We start from the raw sequence: 6030 nt of genomic DNA on the forward strand, positions 1-6030 counted from the left end.
ACTTGCCCTATATGTAATCAAGATAGATAACTTGTGCTTAAACTGTTATGTTGTCAAATTCTATAGACATATAGGGTCTCAATATAATTGGTGTCTATTCAACTTCTATCTCTTTTGTGGATGTCTGGTAGTATGCTATTCGTGCAACGAAAGTTGGTGTTTATCAGTTTCGTGTTATCTAATTAGTATCATCACCATTACATGCTAAGATTGAGAACGAAAAGGCTAATGAATGAAGTACTTAATGAAGTTAGAATCCCATATTTGTCATATATATTAATTCAATCATTCTTATTCTCTTAGTTATAATTGTTAGTTTAATACTTAGTTATAAACAACCTCAATTTGTTATCGTCTTAGCATTGAATAATAACCATACATTGTTGCTTAAGTGCATAAATTATAAAGTTAACCAAGCCAGTCTCTGTGGGAACGAATCTGATTTATATCTTATACTATTTGTGAACGCGTATACTTGTGTGTAATTTTAGCGCGTGTTTAGCGACTAACAGTGGTCATAATAGGCCAATGCGTGCCTTGGATCCCGTATAGAGAGCAGAGCTGTATGCCTTGCTCGGGGTTAGTGCGTGACTGATCAGCAGCCTAACCTTGGTTTTTAAAATGAAAAGTGAATATCCAATTCTAATCATTGCTTATCCGAAAACTTGATTCTTCTGAATCATTTCAATTGATCATTGTTTAACCTCAGTTATTGTTATTATGACTTGCTGAGCTAGTTAGCTCACTCTTGTAAACCTTTTTATATTTTCAACAGTTGAAAAGGAAATTGTTGGTAACGAGGATTCACAGTCCAGTGTTCGAGCTAGGATTCCAGGTTAAGTTGGATCGAGCTAGCAGGAGCTTTATATTGTAGATGAGTTATGCAAGATTGTAAGAACGATATCATTATCAATTGTAAGTTGAACTAGTTGAGATTTGGTACGATCTAATAAAAGTTAAGATTGTGGCTTGTTTCCATACTTTAACCTGTTGTGATTCGTGGTTGTGTAAAGAAGGGTCAATGCATATAATATATTATATACATGTTTATATATTGAGTGAGTATTGTGAACGCCAAACTTCTGACCCGGGTTTGGAGGGCGGAACACAAATTATTTAGATAAAATACTAAATCCGTATTAACAATATCCAATTCCAATTATCTCTTCCTCTTCTTCTCGTCTTTCTATCCCTATGTTCTCCTTCCCCTCTTTTCTTCCCCGCCTAAATCTATATCTCACCTAAATCTTTGCCGAGAAAGTGATTCGAATTGTAACCATAATACACACATACACACAATTGTATTAATAAAGTGCAGTTTTGAATTTGAGATTTTATTGACAAAAAGCGTGTAACACCCCCAGATCCGGGGTCGGGGATCCGGGTCGTCACGGTCTTTCTTTCCACAATATCACTTCATTTATTAATAATAATAACCTTATGATGTGACCCCACACTAACACACACCACAACCCGTTATAGTCTCAGAGATGAAATTGAAATAAGTACAAGTCTTTGAATCCACCATTTAAAAGTTATTACAACCCAAAATAATTACTTGATAAATTTACAGTTAATTGCCATTATCTGCCACAAGTTATAATTATACATAATTGATTCTCAAAAGTAGATGGTCTGATCTACAATAGATCTACCTCTGCAGCTATAGCAGCTACAACATCATCGGGAAGACGCGGGACGCTTCCCACGCGCTTGCGCTGGGTCTGCTGGAGTCTAGCCATCTCTCCTAACTGTTGTTGTGTGATGAAGAAATAAAGCAAGAGTGAGCCTTACAGCTCGCAAGATAATACATAGTGATAACAATAATATAAGTATCTAAATGGATACTTAATAGAATCTCTATCATGTGTAAGATAATTACTTACTAGATATAAGTAAAAACAAGGAATGGAGTTACCAATACTTCACCACACTTATATCATTTATAAAGCTACTTGAACTACCACTGTTCAAAGTATAAAGAGTTTTCAACAGTTCATCACATAGATGAGACTACAAAATAAGATTTGAATAGATTAAATCTTTGAAATATTATTAAAGGAAATGAAGTCATGATATACTTCATTAAGTTCTGATATATATATATATCCACATATACATCTTCTTTATACAATTTCCTGAAAACCTCTGTCATGTAAAGTATGAACAGAATTGCAATATCCAATAAATTTGGAAAGGAAAAGAATTTGGCATAAACCAGATATCTTGCTGATCAGGCAAAGATACCCATAAGTAACCCTTTTCTACTAGTAGATGGACGAATTCCCCACTGGTCATCACCCTGGTCTCAATAGGACCTTATGCTGGACTGCCACTCAGCCACTTATGCTTTTGATGGACTCCCACTGAGCCACTTACACTATTATGGACGCCCACTGAACCCATGTTGCTTATGCCGACTCAATAGATGGACTTACTTCCCGAACGTTGGGTAAGTAATCAAGTCATTTATCAAAACTGCAACCGTGTTGCGAATATAAAATACACCACAGAGCCGGATCCCTCAGGTTTTGAGCGAGTATTTAAATCCCCTTAAAAAGGAAGATCTTAAATAAAAAAATGAGTTTTGGGATCCGCTCTAACTTTTAAAAATCATTTTGAAGACTCGAAAACACTTTATAGAGTGTTTGGAGTAAAGCTGATTTAATGAAGTAAATCAGTCCCCAGAATATTTAGAAAATGACTGAATATTATTATTTAAATAATACTCCCATAAAGAATAATCTTTATAAAAATAATTGAAGTAGAAGTATTAAAACTTATACTTGAAACGAGTATTAAATAACCAAAGATATACTTATATGAAAGTACTATTTTTATTTGAATAATCGAAAATAAGTTTGATTATTGACACCTTATTCTTTAATAAAATAAAGAATATACCTCAGCAAATAATCGGAGTCATAGATCCTCAAATGAATATTCAAATAATATTCATTAAATAATATAAACTGAGTCATAAGCCCTCGAATGAATATTCAAATAATATTCAATAAATAATATAAAAGAGTCATAAGCCCTCGAATGAATATTCAAATAATATTCAGATAAATAAATAAAAGGAGTCATACGCCTTCGAATAATATTCGAAATAATATTCAATAATAAAATAAAGTTAAAGTATTCGAATAAACCTTATTCGATTAATAGTTTTGAAAACTATGACCATATATATATATATAAGTATATATATATATATATCCATATATACAAAATCTACTCGGGACCCTCGACTCCCGGTTTTAGAAAATATTTCCACCTTTAGGTCCCTATACTAAGGGTATATGCAAGTTACCGCTATCCTCTAGCATAGGTATTATCAACTGAACCAACAGATATATATATGGAAAGAATGCGAAACAGGCATGCATATATATATATACCATAGCAGCATGCTTCAATATATTGCATCATTTGCTAATTAACCAACATGCATCTATCGCAAGATAATGCAAATACATATATTCATCACAACAACAGTTATAACGGGTAGAAAAACTTGCCTGAGCGACTTGGGGGTGAGAAAGGCTCGGGACAAGTCTGGTAACCTATAAACAACAAGTAAGTTGGAATTAAACCAAAATCACTTGTAAATCTATACTTTAACTAACTTAGACTCTAACGTTTGATTTGCGCTCACTGATTTGCTTAAGTCACTCGGGTACCCTCGGCTCCACCATTTTTAATAATTTAACCTTTACGAGTTTTAAAGCGATTCCTTCGCGAGTGTCTTACCAACTGCCTAACACACTTACCATAAATGTTTCGTACATTAATTAACCCTTTTTGGTCTTTAACCTATGTTTCAAAGTAAGGCGAGGGAAAAAGTTTCGTTCGCGAAACGCCGTTACATGAAACAGTCGTTTCTCCTAAACCGTGCATCAGAATCGAACGAACTACATATCAAAACGAAGCTCGTAACATGAGCTATCTAAACATGGCAGTGGTCATATTCTAGAAGGGGGTTCTCGGGTCCTAATGTTATGCACAAAAACAGTCTAAAGAAAATCGGACGTTACGACGGCTATGTTTACGCGTTTTCCCAATTTTAAACCATTCAAAACCAACCCAATTCAACCTCAAATCCAACATACAACCAACATCCATCCTTATCACATCATAAAAACCCCAACCAATTCAATTTTAACATTCATACTTATGCCTAAGCTTAACTTTAACCATACTTAAGTTCTTTTAATCAAAACAACAACATTTACCATTCCATTTCAATACCAATTCAATCCCAAACTCTAAATCACCAACATCAAGCTACAATATCATCCTACTAATCAAAATCATCTTAGAATACATAGGAATCTAGGGTTTGGAGATGGTATACCTTCCTTGAAGTGGTGGGAGGAGCTAGGAAGCCTTAAGAAGCTTTGAGAAGTCTTAGGAATGCTTGGATCTTCAAGGAAAACAAGAAAAATTTCAAGTTAAAAACTTGAAAACACTATTCATAGTCTTCTTCTTTGATTAAATGAAGAATATTGAGAAGGAATTAATGGCTTAAACTCATGATATAGCCCTAACTAAGCATGAAGATGGTTAGGGAATTATCTTACCAATTTAGGAAGCTTGGATCTTTGATTTTGAATTTTTCTTGCCTTTTGAATAGTGAAAAGCCGTGAGCAATGAAGAACTAATGCCTTGGTTCTTTTTGATTTTTGATGAAGAATGAATTTACTTGGCTTGGTTGCTTGGTTTTTGTATTTGATTTAGTCAATTACCTTGTTGCCCTTGAATTTGTGTGGTTCTCATTCAACCACACCTCCTTCCTTTCCATGTCATGCCTATGTCATGTTGTGATATCATCTTTCCCTCCTTGTCCTCCTCTCATTGGTTAGGTGACATCACTCCCTCTAATCCCTTTGCTTAACTTCCTAATCATTTGCCTAATGACCGCTGATCTGTTATACGGGTCGCTTAACTTTCGTTTTCGTTTATCGTTTGAAGGATCATACCCGGGATCTTATTACTTAGGTTCCCTTAACCTTTCTCAATACATTATATTCCTTTTTATGATCCTCTATTATAATCCTTTAATTTAAATCCTTTTTATCTTGTTACCTTATACTCAATTCTCTCTGTATCTAGTGGATTTCCGGGAAAAACCAAAGTGTTCGGAATTGGATTCTGACGATCTTTACATACACTTATATACTACATAGAGTACTAATAATATCCCAGAATATCCATAACAGAACCCCTACATAGTGTGGCATGAAAAGTTTTCTCATTCAGCTAAAACACTATTCACAGGGGTTACAAAAAGTTGAAAATTTTGGGGGTTATTACAGTCTCCCCTCCTTAAAAGGATTACGTCCCGGAATCAAACAGAAAACAAATGGGGGTACTTTTCTAGCATTGTGCTCTCTAGTTCCCAAGTTGATTCTTCCATATTATGATTCTGCCATAGTACTCTGACTAGCTTGATCACTTTGTTCCGAAGCACCTGCTCCTTCTTATCTATAATCCTTACTGGTTTCTCCACGTAAGTTAGATCTGGCTGCATATCCACCTGCTCGTACTCCACTATGTGTCTGGCATCCCGATGATACTTCCTTAGCATTGACACATGGAACACATTATGAACTTGTTGCAAATTAGGGGGTAGGGCTAGCTCGTAAGCTAACTTTCCAATCCGTCTTAATATCTCAAAAGGTCCAATGTATCTTGGGCTTAGTTTTCCTTTCTTTCCGAACCTCATTAATCCCTTCCAAGGGGATACTTTCAACAGTACTAAGTCCCCTACTTCATATTCCTTATCCTTTCGGGCTAGGTCTGCATATTTCTTCTGTCTGTCTTGGGCTGCTACAAGTCGCCCTCTGATAAGATCCACTATATCTTTGGTCCTTTGGACCACTTCGGGTCCGAGCATCTTCCGCTCTCCTACTTCATCCCAGTATAAGGGAGATCGACACCTTCTTCCGTACAGGGCCTCATAAGGCGGCATTCCGATGCTAGCATGAAAGCTATTATTATAAGAAAACTCGATCAACGGCAAGT

This window comes from Apium graveolens, chromosome 1, assembly GCF_009905375.1.
Source record: "Apium graveolens cultivar Ventura chromosome 1, ASM990537v1, whole genome shotgun sequence".
In the NCBI taxonomy this organism is placed as follows: Eukaryota; Viridiplantae; Streptophyta; class Magnoliopsida; order Apiales; family Apiaceae; genus Apium; species Apium graveolens.